The following is a 16,698-nucleotide window of genomic DNA, read 5'->3' on the forward strand; positions in this document are numbered from 1 at the left end:
TATTATTGTTCCAACTTCTGCACATGAATTAGCATGACAGAATTTGTCAACAGGTTTGTTAAAAATCTGGATAAACTTTCTATAGTATCCCCTTGACTTTTTAGTCAAATAACTTTACTGAAAAGAGAAAGCAAGATTGGTGTGCTATGTTATTTTTGCTTTTGCTTTTAGTATGGTCTGAAGAAATATGTAAATAAGGTCAATGAAGGTAATGGTTTATCAATGAGCTCATTTTTAGTTGAGGTGATGAGAGAGACTGTGGAGAACATACAAGCTCATAGCATCACAGATTTATACCAGGAAAGGATAAAACATCATTTAGTCCAACCTCTTCATTTTTCAGAAGAAGAAAATGAGGACCAAGGAGGTTGTGATTTGCCTAGAGTCACAGATAGTAAATATTATTGGCAGAATTTAAACTTAGGTCCTGACTCTCTAATGCCAAAATTAAGAAAATTAAAAATTAAGAAAAGCAGAAAAGAGCTAAGGGAACATCAGTATTAGAAGAAATAATATAACCATATACATGGAATAGTTTTGGCAAAAATGTTCTGTAGGTGCAGGGATAACATAAAGATTTGGTTAAAAAATGGTAAATGTAGTCAGCAATCATTGATTAAAATTTGGGAGGCCCAGTATAACTTTTGCATACCAAAAAGCAACATTTTCATATTAAAAAAGTGAAAAATTAGGGGGCAGCTAGGTGGCGCAGTAGATAAAGCACCGGCCCTGGATTCAGGAATACCTGAGTTCAAATCCGGCCTTAGACACTTAACACTTACTTGCTGTGTGACCCTGGGCAAGTCACTTACCCCCCATTACCCTGAAAAAAAAAAGAAAAGAAAAATGTGAAAAAATTGGATAGAGCCAAAATGGTGGAGAGAATATAGGAAGTTGCCTGAGCACTCCCAAGTTTCTCTCAGAAACAACATTAAATCAATCTTCTAAATGGACTCTGGAGCTATGGAACTTACAAAAAGAGAAACAAACTTACACCTTAAGATAATTTAGAAGACTTTAGGAAAGTTCTGTCTCACTTGGGTGAAAGGGGAGCACAGCACAGCTCAGTACAGTGTGAAGGGTGTCTGGGTAAATCAGAAGGAGGCTCTTGGCCACAGCACAGATATATAGCTGAGGCCTCTTCATTCTAGCTTAGCAGGCCAGTTGTGAGACCCGCCAGCTCCAGCTGAGATGATAAACTGTCAGAGAACCACCCCAGGACAGGTGCACCTAGACCAAGCCATCCCAGCACAGAGAGGAAGCCCAGAGCAGTGAGGAATTTGCAAACCACAAAGGCCTCAGAACAGAAACCCAGTGATAAGGTCCCTGGCTCACAGCAAAAGAAGCTTGCAACAGTGGCCCATGTGCCCCAGGAGCTTTAAAAGTCACAAAGTAGGCTAAAACATGAGCAAGAATCAGAAAAGAACCTTTGCTAGAGAGAGCTGCTATGGTGACTGGGAAGAACAAAACACAAACTCAGATGAGAACAACACTGTCAAAATGACAACATGAGAAGCCTCAAAGAGTAAGATAAATTGGTCTCAAGACCAAAAAGGCTTCTTGCAAGAGCTCAAAACAGATGTTAAAATTCAAATAAGAGGTAGAAGAAAAAATGGGAAAATAATTATACAAGAAAATTATGAAAAAAAGATTCAACAGCTTGGAAAAGGAAGGCTAAAAATTGACTGAAGAAAACAATTCCTTAAAAAATACAATTGGACAAATGGGAAAAAAATCCACTGAAGAAATCAACTCCTTAAGAAGTACAACTAGCCAAAAGGAAGAGAGGTTCAAAAGCTTACTGAAGAAAATAATGCCTTAAGAACTAGAATTTGGCAGGTGGAAGCTATAAAGATTAGGAATCAGTCAACAGAATCAAAAGAATGAAAAAGTAGAAGAAAATGTGAAATACCTCATCTGAAAGACAAGTGACCTGGAAAATAGACCCAGGAGAGATAATTTAAGAATTATTGGACTATCTCAATAGATGCATAGAAAGCTTTTGACAAAATACAGCAACTATTCCTAATAAAAACACTAGAGAGCTTAGGAATAAGTAGAGCTTTCCTTAAAATAATAAACAATCTCTACCTAAAACCATCAGCAAGCATTATATATAATGGAGATAAATTAGAGGCCTTCCCAAAAAGATCAGGGGTGAAACAGGGTTGTCTATTATCACCTCTATTATTTAATACTGTACTAGAAATGTTAGCTTTGCCAATCAGAGAAGCAAAAGGAATTAAAGGAATTAGAATAGGCAAGGAGGAAACAAAGCTATCACTCTTTGCAGATGATACGATGGTATACTTAGAGAATCCTAGAGAATCAACTAAAAAATTACTTGAAACAATTAAGAACTTTAGCAAAATAGCAGGATATAAAATAAATCCACATAAATCATTAGCATTTCTATACATGACCAACAAAGTCCAGCAACAAGAGATAGAAAGAGAAATTTCACTTAAAGTAACAGTAGACAATATAAAATACTCAGGAGTCTTCTTGCCAAGACAAACCCAGGAACCCTATGAACACAATTACAAAACATTTTTCAAACAAATCAAATCAGATCTAAATAACTGGAAAATATCAATTGCTCATAGATAGGCCGAGCTAATATAATAAAAATGACGATTCTACCTAAATTAATTTACTTATTCAGTGCCATAACAATCAGACGACCTAAAAATTATTTTATAGAGCTAGAAAAAATAATAACAAAATTCATCTGGAAAAACAAAAGGTCGGGGCAGCTAGGTGGCACAGTGGATAGAGCACCAGCCCTGGATTCAGGAGTACCTGAGTTCAAATCCGACCTCAGACACTTAACACTTACTAGCTGTGTGACCCTGGGCAAGTCACTTAACTCCAATTGCCTCACTAAAAAACAAAACAAAAAACAACAACAACAACAACAAACAAAAGGTCAAGATTATCAAGGGAACTAATGAAAAAAAATGCACAGTAAGGTGGGCTAGCTGTACAAAATCTGAAGCTCTACTATAAAGCGGCAGTCATCAAAACTGGTACTGGCTAAGAAATAGAGTGGAGGATCAATGGAATAGGTTAGGCATAGGAGACACAGTAGCAAATGACTTTTGTAAGGTACTGTTTGATAAACCCAAAGACTCTAGCTTCTGAGATAGGAAATCAGTATTTGACAAAAACTGCTGGGAAAACTGGAAGAGAGTATGACAGAAACTAGGAATAGATCAACATCTTACACCTTATACTAAAATAAGGTCAAAATGCATACATGATTTAGACATAAAAGGTGATACCTAGGTAAATTAGGAGAGGAAGGAATAATTTACCTCTCAGATCTTTGGAAAGGAGAGCAGTTTTTGACCAAACGAGATAGAGATTATTATGAAATGTAAAATGGATGATTTTGATTACATTAAATTTAAAAGGTTTTGCACAAACAGAAGCAATGCATCCAAAATTAGAAGGGAGACAGAAAGCTGGGAAACAATTTTTATAGCCAATACTTCTGATAAAGGCCTCATTTCTAAAATATATCGATAAATAAATCAAATTTATAAGAATCCAAGTCATTCCCCAATTGAGAAATGGTCAAAGGATATGAACAGGCAGTTTTCTGATGAAGAAATCAAAGCTATCTATTGCCATATGAAAAAATTATCTAAATCACTAATGATTAGAGAGATGCAAATTAAAACAACTCTGAGGTAACACCTGACACCTATCAGATTGGCCAATATGACAAAAAAGGAAAATAATAAATGTTGGAGAAGCTGTGGAAAAATTGGAACACTAATGTATTGTTGGTGGAGCTGTGAACTGATCCAACCATTCTGGAGAGCAATTTGGAATTATGCCCAAAGGGCTATAAAGCTGTGCATACCCTTTGACCCAGCAATACCACTATTAGGTCTTTTTCCCAGGGAGATCATGGAAAAGGGAAAAGGACCCACATGTACAAAAATATTTATAGCTGCTCTTTTTGTGGTGGCAATGAATTGGAAATTGAGGGGTTGCCCATCAATTGGGGAATGGCTGAACAAGTTGTGGTATATGAATGTAATGGAATATTATTGTGCTGTAAGAAACGATGAGCAGGCAGATTTCAGAGAAACCTGGAAGGACTTGCATGAACTGATGAGTGAGATGAGCAGAACCAGGAGAACATTGTATACAGTATGAACAACATTATGTGTTGATCAACTGTGATAGACTTGATTCTTCTCAGCAATACAATGGTCCAAGATAGTTCCAAAGGACTCATGATGGAAAATCTTGAAATCCAGAAAAATAAAAAGAACTGTGGAATCTAGATGCAGATTGAACCATACTATTTCTATTTTTGTTGTTGTTGTTGTTTTTCTTTTTTGAGGTTTTTCCTTTTTGCTCTGATTCTTCTCTCATAACATGACTAATGCAGAAATATGTTTAATGTGATTGTACATATATAACCTATATCAGATTACTTGCTGTCATGGGGAGCGAGGAGGGAGGGGAGGGAGAGAGAAAAATTTGAAACTAGAAATCCTATAAAAACAAATGTTAAAAACTATCTCTAGGGGCAGCTAGATGGCGCAGTGGATAAAGCACTGGCCCTGGATTCAGGAGTACCTGAGTTCAAGTCCAGCCTCAGACACTTGACACTTACTAGCTGTGTGACCCTGGGCAAGTCACTTAACCCCAATTGCCTCACCCAAAAAAAAAAACAAACAAACAAACAAACAAAAAAACTATCTCTAAATGTAACTGGAAAATAATAAAATACTTATATGGGAAAAAATGAAAAAATAAGAATTATTGGACTACCTGAAAGGCATGATGAAAAAAAGAGTCTAAATGTCATATTCTAGGAGTGGGTCAAACAAAAAATATCATAGAAACAATAAATAACTTCATCAAAGAAAGTAACAACAATGAGACAACATAACAAAACTTAGGGGATACAGCCAAAGCTGTTCTTAGAGAAAATTTTATATCTCTAAATGCTTACATGAATAAAATAGAGGAAGAAGGGATCAACGAATTGGGCATGCAACTAACAAAGCTAGAAAAAGAGCAAATTAAGAATCCCCAACTAAATACCAAATTAGAAAGTTTGAAAATCAAAGGAGATACAAGCTGTTGAATCTTTTTTCATAATTTGAACGTAAGAAAACTATATAATTAATAAATAAAACTAAGAGCTTGTTTCTATGAAAAAACAATAAAATAGATAGATCTTTGATTAATTTGATTAAAAAAAGAAAGTACAAACCTAAATTACCAGCATCAAAAATGAAAAGGGTGAACTCACTACCAATGAAGAGGAAATTAAAGTAATAATTAGGAGCTATTTTGCCCAAGTATATGCCAATAAATTTCAAAATTTAAATGAAGTAGATGAATGTCTACAAAAATATAAACTGCCTACATTAACAGAAGAGGAAATAAAGTCTTCAAATAAGGCCATTTTAGAAAAAAGAAATTGAACAAGCCATCATTGAACTGCCTAAGAAAAGAAATCTCGAGGAACAGATGGGTTTACAAGTGAATTCTACCAAACATTTAAAGAATAATTGATTCCAATACTTTTACAAGCCATTTGGAATAATAGGTGAAGAAGGAATCCTACCAAATCCTTCCTTCTATGGCACAAATATGGTGCTGATACCTAAACCAGGAAGAGCCAAAATGGAGAAAGAAAATTATAGACCAATCTCCCTAATGAATATTGATGCAAAAATTCTAAATAGAATATTAGCATAGAGTTTGCAACAATTCATCATCAGTATAATACACTGTGACCAGGTGGGATTTACAACAGAAATGAAGGGTTGGTTCAACATTACTAAAACTATCAACATAATCGACCACATCAGTAACAAAACTAAGCAAAATCATATGATTATCTCAATAGATGCAGAGAAAGCTTTTGACGAAATACAGCACCCATTCATCTTAAAAACACCAGAGAGCATAGGAATAAATGAAACTTTCCTTAAGATGATAAACAGTATCTATCTATAATCATCAGCAAGCATTATATGTGATAGGAATAACTTAGAGGCATTCCCAGTAAGATCAGGGATGAAACAAGGAAGTCCATTATCACCATTATTATTCAATATTGTACCGGAAATATAAACTTTAGCAATAAGAGAAGAAAAAGAAATCAAAGGAATTAGAATAGACAAGGGAAAAACAAAACTATTAGTCTTTATAGATGATATGATGGTATACTTAGAGAATCATAGAGAATCAACTAAAACACTACTTGAAACAGTAAAGAACTTTAGCAAAGTTGCAGGATATAAAATATCCCCACACAAATTAACAGCATTTCTATGTATGACCAACAAAATCTAGCAGCAAGAGATAGAAAGAAATTCCATTTAAAGTAACTGTAGACAATATAAAATATTTGGGAGTCTACCTTTCAAGGCACACCCAGGAATTAGATGAACACAATTACAAAATAATTTTCACACAAATAAAATCTGATATAAACAGATGGAAAAATATAAATTGCTCATAGGTAGGCCATGCCAATATAATAAAAATGATAATTCTACCTAAATTAATTTACTTATTCAGTACAATACCAATCAAACTACAAAATAAATTATTTCATAGAGCTTGAAAAACTAATAGCAATTCATATGGAAGAACAAAAGGTCAAGAATATAAAGGGAATTAGTTGAAAAAAATGCACAAGAAGGTGGCCTAGTTGTACTAGATCTAAAACTATATTATGAAGCAGCAACCATCAAAAATATTTGGTACTGGCCAAGAAATAGGGAGTTGGATCAGTAGAATAAGTTAGGCACACAAAACGCAGCAGTAAATGAATATAGCAACAAATCAAGAAGAAATAATCAAATTATTAGAAACGTGTATCTGATTATGTGCTAATAAGGTTGATGAAGAACAAATGAATTGGATGAATAGTTACAAAAATATACTATATCCAGAATAAGAGATAAAGGAATACAAACTTTAAATAACCAAATCTCAATATATTCTTCCTTTGCTCTGATACTGCCACCACCCTGGTACTGTCTCTCATCAGCTCATGCCTATAGCAAGAAGCTACATGCTTCTGTGCTTCAAGTAGTTACCCATTCAAATCCATACTTCATTCAGCTGTTAAATTGATATTCCTAAAGCAAAAATCTGACCAAGTCACCTTCTAAATAATAAACTGCTGGATACTTCCAGAATCAAATATAAAATCCTTTCTTTGACATTCAAAGTTCTTCACAACCTAGCTCCCCCTCCAACCTTTCTAGTCTTCTTATACTTATATACTCCCTCCTACCCCACCACCATGTACTTTATGATTCAGTGACACTGGTCTCTTTGTTGTTCCTCAAAAAAAAGGCATTCTAGGGGGCAGCTAGGTGGCGTAGTGGATAAAGCACTGGCCCTGGATTCAGGAGTACCTGAGTTCAAATTTGACCTCAGACACTTGACACTAGCTGTGTGACCCTGGGCAAGTCATTGAACCCTCATTGCCCCACAAAAAAAAGGAAGGAATGAAGGAAGGAAGGAAGGAGAGAGAGAGAGAAAGAAAGAAAAAGACATTCTATCTCTAGACTCCTGGTACTTTAAATGTCTGTTCTTCATGTCTGGCATATTCTTCATCTTCATTTCTGCTTCCTAACTTCCCTTGTTTTCTTCAAGTCCAAGCTTAAATCCTACCTTTTGCCAGAAGCCATTCTCTATCTCTTGAAGGCCCATGACTTCCATCTGTAAATTATCCTCAATTTATCATGCATATTTACTGTTGGTACAGAATTATTTTTATTTTGCCTTCTCCAATAGAATTCAATAAACATTTATCCAGCATCTACTTCTTCCAGGCAGTGTGCTAAGTACTGGAGATATGACCTCCTTGAGAGTAGGGACTCTTACTTTTCTTTACATCCACAGTGCTTTGCACAGTGCTTGGCACATTGTAGGCACTTAAATGTGTATTGACTGACAATACACACATTTAAAACAATTTTAAGCTGGCAGATTAATGTGCCTTTCTTTAATATGTTGAAAAGTAATCTATCTAAAATCAAGAGCCAATATCACCTATAATGGAGAAACATTAGAGGCCTTTCTCAAAAGCTCAGGAGTAAAGGAAGGTTATCCATTATTACATTATTTAATATAGTTCCTACAATAACCAGCTATAGCAAAGGACAAGAAGAATTTGTATTGATAAACACATGCAAAGAGAAAACAAAAATATAGTTTTTTGCAGACAATATGATGGTATATTTAGAGAACCTTAGAGATTTAACTAAAATTAGTTTAAACAATCATTTCAACAAAGCAACATAGCAGAAAATAAAGTCAAACAAATCACTAGCTTTTCTGTATATTGCCAACAAATATGAGAAGGAAGAAAAAGAAAGAAATTTCATTTAATATTACTACTGCTAGTAATATTAAATTACTATTAATTAATTATAAATTACTATTAAATATTAAAAATATATGACACAGAAGAGAAAGGCCTAAGTAATGGTAAAGATATTTTTGCTCATAGTGGGGTCCTGACTCCCACTCCCTCTCCCTCTGTGCCAAGGCTACCTAAAGAAATTTACTTATTCAGTATCATAACAATTAAACTACCAAATGGTTACTTAAGGGAGCTAGAAAAAAAATAAATCTGAAGGAAAAAAAAAAGTAAAGAATCTCAAGGAAAAATATTGGATTAGAATAGGAAAAAATGGGGCCTACCAGTACTAGATCCCAAATTATGCTGTAAAGCATTAAAACTAGTACTAGCTAAAAAATAGAAAAGTTGATCAGTGAAAAGGAGTAAAAATATAATATCCAGAGGTAAATGAGTACAGTACTATAGTGCTTAATTAGCCCAAGGACTCTAGCTACTCAATATTCAACAAAAACACTGGGAAATCTAGAGAGCAATCTGGTAAAATGTATGTTCAGACCAACATCTTACAGAATATATGTCAATAATCTCTAAATAGATAATATTATTTAGGTCAGGGATTATGTGTATACATATATGTATGTAGGGGGTATATACATACATACACATATACATTACATATACAGTCCATTTTAATGGACTCCTTTAGCCATTGGTGAAGGCATAGACACCTCAGAATAATTTTTAAATGCATGAAATAAAATACATTGGGTTACAAATTGAATCAATTATATGTGTGAGAAGGCTGGCCTGTGCATGTCCAGATCATCTAACATAGAAGTACCCTGCTTTCTGAATTCTTCTACAATGTGGGTGTGAGTAGTTTTTGATTATCTATTTGGCCAGAACAGGTTATGTCTTAAAAACTGACCTAGACTGAGGCAATCATTCTCCCATGCCCTCTTTCCTGCTACATCCAGATGGTTAAGATCAGAGTGCATGCTTCATAACAACCTGGAGGGGTAATATCCCATCCCCCTCCACACTCCCATACCCCGGCTTGAGAAATAGGCCAAAGTTTCTGTTTCTATTGTCTTATATGTGTCCTTTTCAAATTTAGGTATGTGAAGTAATTACAAGTGGGATGTTGCAGCCATACAGTTTGGCATGGAAGCCTGTAGAAACCAGGTTGTCTTGAACTGTTTGGACTTCAAATTTAGGACTGTGCTCTACAAGAACTGAGCCAAGCTATGAGCCTGATCCTCTTTCCCTCTCCAGGGACTGAGGTGGTACAGGAGGAAGGATTAAGCTCTACATGTTAGGGGAGTATATTTTTATAATTATGATCATACCCTTGAAGTAAATATTTCTTCATAAAAATTAATCTCATTAGCTTAAAGAAAAATCTACTGTAAACTTGCAAGTATACCATTAATAGGGATGGAGAGGGCCATTTGAAGAGAATATAAATACTCCAAATACCCTTAAGAATACTGGAGAATTCTGAAGGGGAGGAGTAAAATGTAACATATCTGGCCTTCAGGCAGTGGTGAGCCAGAGTGGTAAATGTTACATATTAAAATACAGTTTAGGGGTTTTAAATTTTTTTTTAAATGGGACACACAGTGTCAAGTGTCTGAGGTCAAATTTGAACTCAGGTCCTCCTGAATCGAGGGCCAGTGCTTTATCCACTGTGCCACCTAGCTGCCCCCTAAAAATATAGTTTTCAAAATATTTTTAAAAACAAGTTCACAGACCCCAGGATAAGAACCTCTGTTCTAGATATAAATAGGTCAAATCATAAACAGATTAGACAATGATAAAAAGAGATATATTTCATAACATAGAAGTGGGGAAGACTTTTTGACCAAAGGATGGAGAGGGTCAAAGAAGAGAAAATGGACAATCTTCCCCCTTTTCCCCAATCACAATCAATGTAGCTAAAATCAGAATGAAAAGTTAACTGGGAAAAAATATTTGGAGCAAATATCATGGATAAAGGTGTGATACTTATGTTATATTAGAAACCGATTCAAATATATCGGAGTAAGACCCATTCCTCAATACACTGATAAATAAATGGCACAGGGATATAACCAAGACTCTCCTTAGGAGAAAAGCATATAAAAATTTTCCAATCACTAATAAAATAAATTAAAATTAAAACAACTCTAATGTTGCATCTTACAACCATCAAACTGCTAAAGATGAAAAAAGGAAAATGACAAATTTTTGAGAGAATGTTAAGATATATGCAATTCTGTACTTTTGGTGGAACTGAGAATTGGTGTAGCCATTCTTGGAAATAATTTTGAATTATACCCCCAAAGGCATCACATTGTTCATGCTCTTTGACTTTAGTGGTAGCAAAATGAAGCATGTATCCTAGAAAAATAAAAAGGGAAAGAACACATATGTTCAAAATATTCATAGCAGCACTTTTTGTTTTATCAAGGAACTAGAAAAAAACAAAATTAAGGGACTGTCTTTTGCCTCTTTCTGTATCCCCAGTTCTTAGAGTAGCTCCTGGCACACAGTAGACACTTAAATGTTTAACTGATTGAAAGGAAGCCTGTGCAGTCTTTGTCACTTATGGCATTGCCCTGGGCAGGACTCTGGCAAAGACATAGAGTTGTTTCTTTATGTTGGGAATACCTTCCATAGCTCCTTTGGCTGTGTTGGCTTTTGCTGCAGCTCTCACCTCCATTTGCCTTCAGAGGACATTCCCAGTCACCATTTGCTTTTCCTCTTATATACTGCATCTCTCCATACTGTTCTCCTTTGCCACTAGGACATGGTGGTTATGCACCAAACTGCTTCATAGGCTCCTTTGGTCATGCTTTTCTGTATTCTGAACAGTTATTTTTTGTCTCCAGCAGATGGCATCAGATAGACCTTTTTCCCAGAGTGCATTAAACTTCAGAAATGCGCCTCAATACTTCTTGTCCCTCATCTTCAGGAGCGTTCCTTTACACTTTGGTTCTAGATCCATTTGTAATGGGGGCAATGACAGTATCTAGCTGGCAGAGCTGATGTATTCAACATACTTTACAAAAATACTATTATTATTGTTACAGAACAAATTCTCAGACAGAGCCCTATGGCATGCCATGGCAGACTTGCCTTCAAAGTAACATTATACCATTTATCAAAACTTCATGAGCATGATCTTCCAACCAATTATGAATCTAGCTTTACTATGATCTAACCAACATCTCCTCATCAAGGATACTACTGTATGAAAATGATGTGCTTTGCTGAAATCCAAATATACTATAATAAGAACACATATACATATCTGTATTTATAAGAATATGTACATGTATTATATACATATATAATAAGAGCATAAATACACTTATATCAGTTTGATATTTACAAAATAATTTTTTGAGGGACACACAGCTAGAAAGTATTAAAGCATCAGATCTTTTGACACCAAGACCAACATACTTTACATGATATTATACTGCTAGTCTACTAATCCTAGGAAAATGGATATGCGATAAGTTGGGCACCTCTTTCATGACCCAATCATTTTATGAAGACTTTATTTCTCCAATCCACCCTCCCCTTCCTAATCACATATCTTCCCTCCTCAATAAACTTTAGCAAACACATATCTTCCCTCCTCAATAAACTTCCTGTTATCTCCAGGATCAAACATAAAATCCTCTGTTTGGCTTTTAAAGTCCTTCATAACCTGCCCCCTCCTATCTTTCTAGTCATTTTAAATCTTATTCCTTTTCATGACTTCTTTTTTTGGTGGGACTTTGGGGGTTAAGTGACCTGCCTAGGGTCACACAGCTAGTAAGTGTCAAGTGTCTGAGGCAGGATTTGAACTCAGGTACTCCTGAATTCAGGGCTGGTACTTTATCCACTGTACCACCTAGCTGCTCCCTCTTCATGACTTCTGTAGTCCACTGATGCTTGCCTTTCTTCACACAAGACACTCTTATCTCCAGACTCCTAGCATTTTTAATGGTTCTTTCCCATACCTGGAATTCTTCCCCTCTACATCTCTGCCTCCTGGCTTTCTTCATGTTTCAGTTCAAGTTCCATCTTTTGCAAGAAGCCTTTCCTGGTCTTCTTTATTCTCAATGCCTCATGTTTAACCTATATCAAATTTCTTGTCTTCTCAATAAAGGGAGGAGAGGATTGAGAGAGGGAGAGAATTTGGAATTCAAAATTTAAAAAAGAAATGTTTTATATGTAACTGGAAAAATGTTTGAAAAAATTTCAGTGGCTTCCCTAAATCTACCTCATATTACAATCCTGTTAATATCATGTTCATACATAATTGGTTGCATGTTGTCTCCCCCATCAGACTGTGAAGCTTTTTGAGATCAAGAACTTTTTTTGACTTTCTCTGAACTCTCAGTGCTTAGCACAGTGTTACTGGGAACATGGTTGACTGACTAGTTTATATATATATATCCTCTCTCTAAATAACTTACATGGAATCAATATTTTGTACAGCACATTCATGATTAATTGTATACTGTCCTTTCTGAGTACCTTAGCTTAAAAAGGCCACTGACATGTTGAAGCACAAAGGAAGGTAACCAGGATGATGAGCTCACTTGAAATGAGCTCATTCAGAGATCATTTATTCAACTACATCACCAGCTGGGCATGTTTAGCCTGGAGATGAATTCAGGGCTTATATGATAGCTGTCTTACAATATTTAAAGGGTTGTCATGTGGAAGAGTGATTACACTTGTTTTACATAGCCCCAGAAGGCAGAGGTAGGAAGAAGAATTGGGAATTTCAGAGAAGTTGACTTTACCTGTTTAGGAAGTTTGGGTTTTTTTCTACTTGTCAATCCAAAGGTGTCACAAAATAGAATGGGCTGTTCCATAAGAAATTAAGTTCTGCAGTCAAAACACTTACTAGCTGTGTGACCCTGGGCAAGTCACTTAACCCCAATTGCCTCACTAAAAAAAATGTAGGTCTTCAAGAAGTGGCAGAATGGCCAGTTATGAATATTACAGAAAGGATTACTGCTTAGGAATTGGCTAAACTGGATGATGTACCTCTGAGTGAGTTACAACTGGGAGTAATTAGAATGATTTATACTTTACAGTCTTATTTTCACTACTAGGTTGGACAGTCATAATTAGGGTAGAGCAACTAGGTAAAATCAGTAGGGGAGAGGAAATCTATTGCCACCCTATTATGATCCATGAAACTTCTGGTTTTTGCCAATATTTTCCCCTATTTGGGATTATGGAGGAATGAGACCCTTGAAGAAAACAAAGGGGCAGGGTCATTATCAGTAGGAGACAGAGCAAAAGGAAAAAAGGATGTCATGCTTCTCTTATCCCACCCCAATAATGATACCTGAGTTTAGTATAATGGAAAAAGCACTGGATTTCGAATTAGACCAACTAGATTCAAATACTGCTTCTGATATTACTTTTAGGACTTTGGGCAAGCCACCCAAATTACCTTGGGCTCAATTTCTTTATCTATAAAAGGAGGAGTTAGAATATATGACCTTTGAAGTCCTTTCAAGCTCTAGATTTATGATCCTATTCTATTTCCCAACATCAAAACTCCTACCTCACTCCATACCCTCATTGCTATCTAGCTTGGATCTCCCCCTGCCTCCCCAATTTCTATTTCTCTTGCTTTCTACTATGTTCTCTTGAACTTGCTTCTACTGTTAAAAACAAAACAAGACTGCCTATAGATCATGTCACATTCCTTCCATTGTCATTCCTAACTATTCTTCTGAAGACATTATATTTTGGATATTCTTTCTATTATTCTCATCTCTCTCTATTTTTTTTTCTTGATGAGGCAATTGGGGTTAAGTGACTTGCCCAGGGTCACACAGCTAGTAAGTGTCAAGTGTCTGAAGTCAGATTTGAACTCCGGTTCTCCTGAATCCAGGGCTAGTATCCACCACACCATCTAGTAAGTGTCAAGGGTTGGAGGTTGGATTTGAACTCCGATCCTCCTGACTCCAGGCCCGTTGCTATATCCACTGTGCCACCTAGCTGCCCCTCTCATCTCTTGATTCAAAGAATAAGGAATTGACATCCTCCTTGCTTCTCCTGCCACAGTTGAATTTTTCTGCTAAAACCTTCCTCTTCAAAATTCACTCTATAGCTTCAAAATTCCTTTAAAAATTTTTTATTCATTTTAAACAAATACAAAATGAGAAAAAAACATTTCTATGTACACAGCAGAACATAAAGAAAGGATTCAATATGAAATGATATTATCAACTTCAGACTATTTACTTTTTTGGGGAAAACCTAGGTAATAAATACTACACAGTTTTCAAAGCTACTGAACTTTTCTGTGCTTCTTTCTAAGTTTTCTTTTGTACTCTGTTGTGCACTTTTGTTTGTTCTCCCTTCCTGCTCACCCTGTCATAGAGATGGCTTATATCTATGTATATATGTGTGTGTATAGGTGTATATATGTATATGTATATATATATATAATAGGTGTTTTATGTACACATGTATATGGATAGACACATATACATAAATATTATGTACACACATATAATATATATGTATATGTGTGTGTGTATATATGTCAATTCTTTCTCTGGAGGTGGATAGCATCTTCCTTCATAGGTCCAAGTCTTTACATATTTTTCTAAAACATGACTTCAAAATTCTTGTTCCTTTCATCTAGAGGCCTCCAAGTCACTCCTCATTCTACCTAATTATTTCAGTAATTGGTTCATGGTTTTGGTCTTCACCATAACCCCCATGTCCTTTCAAACACCCAGACCTTAACCTCCTCAAATTCCATGACTTATGTCTTTCTTCTACCTCAAACAACCATAAAAATTGTCCCCAACTCCCAACTCTGTTCAAAGGAATTTGCCCTAGGTGCTGGAACTTTTAGCTATGACTCTGCTATATGATAAGTACCTTGAAGTCAAAGACATGCTTATGCTTTTTTTGCATACTTTAAAAACTATAAGCTAAGCATAAAATGATGTGTGTTCACCCAAGGAATTTATTATTGTCATGGAAGATGCTCAACTTAGAGTTCCAGTAGAAAGGGATTCCCTTTAGATGATTTGATAGTGCTTTTTGTAAACATCATTTGGAATCTCCTAAATGAGATTCATAATCACTCAAAAGATGTCAATATAATGATTTTTACAGGAAAAATCAGGTAGATAAAGACCCATTGTTAGGACTGAAATAACTGGATGGATAACCCATACATTATGCAGAGCAATATATATTTAGCTTGCTCAGTTACTGGACAAACAATGGACTGGGACCAAAGTGGATTTGGAGGACGAGAATGGACTGAATTGCATTTAAGTAATTATATAGTGTTTTAACATCAGTCTTCTGGCAGGATTCAGACTCAGGTATTCTGTCTTTAAGCCCAATAGAGTAAGTACTATGTTACATTATCTCTCAGTCAATAAGCATAGAATTTCAAGACACCTAGTGGACCATTCTCAGAATTTTAGGTGAACTTCTGAAGAGGACCACATAGGAGCACATGGTGAAGAACCCCATAGGATCAAATGTAAGGTTTAAAGCCATAAAAGTCAAAAAGAATTATTGATATTATTAAAGTGGCACCCAGTAGAGAACTAAAATTGAGATAATAATGCAGTGTACTTTAAGAATACCTTTTACATAAAGGTTTTATGAAGCTACAGAGTTATTATCTAACAAGCTATCTAAATATCCCCTTGACATAGGCAAAGAGAAGCAAAGGCACATTTTACAGCACCACAGGAATTTCAAATTGGCATATGACGTGACTACTTGTCTCAGTGACCTTCTGTAAAACGTCCTTGTGTTATATTATTAAAAAAAGAGTTATATTATAACTTCTGAGGAGTGATAAATAGCTGGTGAATGTCATCAGTGAAACCAAGACACAAGACACTTCTATGAAGAAGACAAAGAGGGGTTATGAATCCAAAAGGACACTTTTCATTTGTTTTCTTAGGAAACACTGTTTTATTACCTTGAAGCAAGAGATTGGTGCTGTATTACAGATCTGCAAGTCATACAAAACATTGGTCCTAGAGTTAGGAAAAACTGAGTTCAAATGTAGCCTTAGACACTTGGTAACTGTGTGATCCTGAACAAGTCACTTAGCCCTGTTTGCCTCAGTTCCTAATCCATAAAATGGGCTGGAGAAGGAGATGGCAAACCGCTCCAGTATCTTTGCCATGAAAACCCCAAGTGGGGTCATCAAGAGTTGCCCATGACTGACATAACTGAACAAAAACAACAAATTATTAATTGCCAGATGGTAATTGAGGCCATGGGAGTTAAGTGGTTTCAATAGATAGTGCAGAGAGAAAGAAAAAGAGGGCAATGAGTGTTCATAA

This window comes from Dromiciops gliroides, chromosome 2 (assembly GCF_019393635.1).
Source record: "Dromiciops gliroides isolate mDroGli1 chromosome 2, mDroGli1.pri, whole genome shotgun sequence".
In the NCBI taxonomy this organism is placed as follows: domain Eukaryota; kingdom Metazoa; phylum Chordata; class Mammalia; order Microbiotheria; family Microbiotheriidae; genus Dromiciops; species Dromiciops gliroides.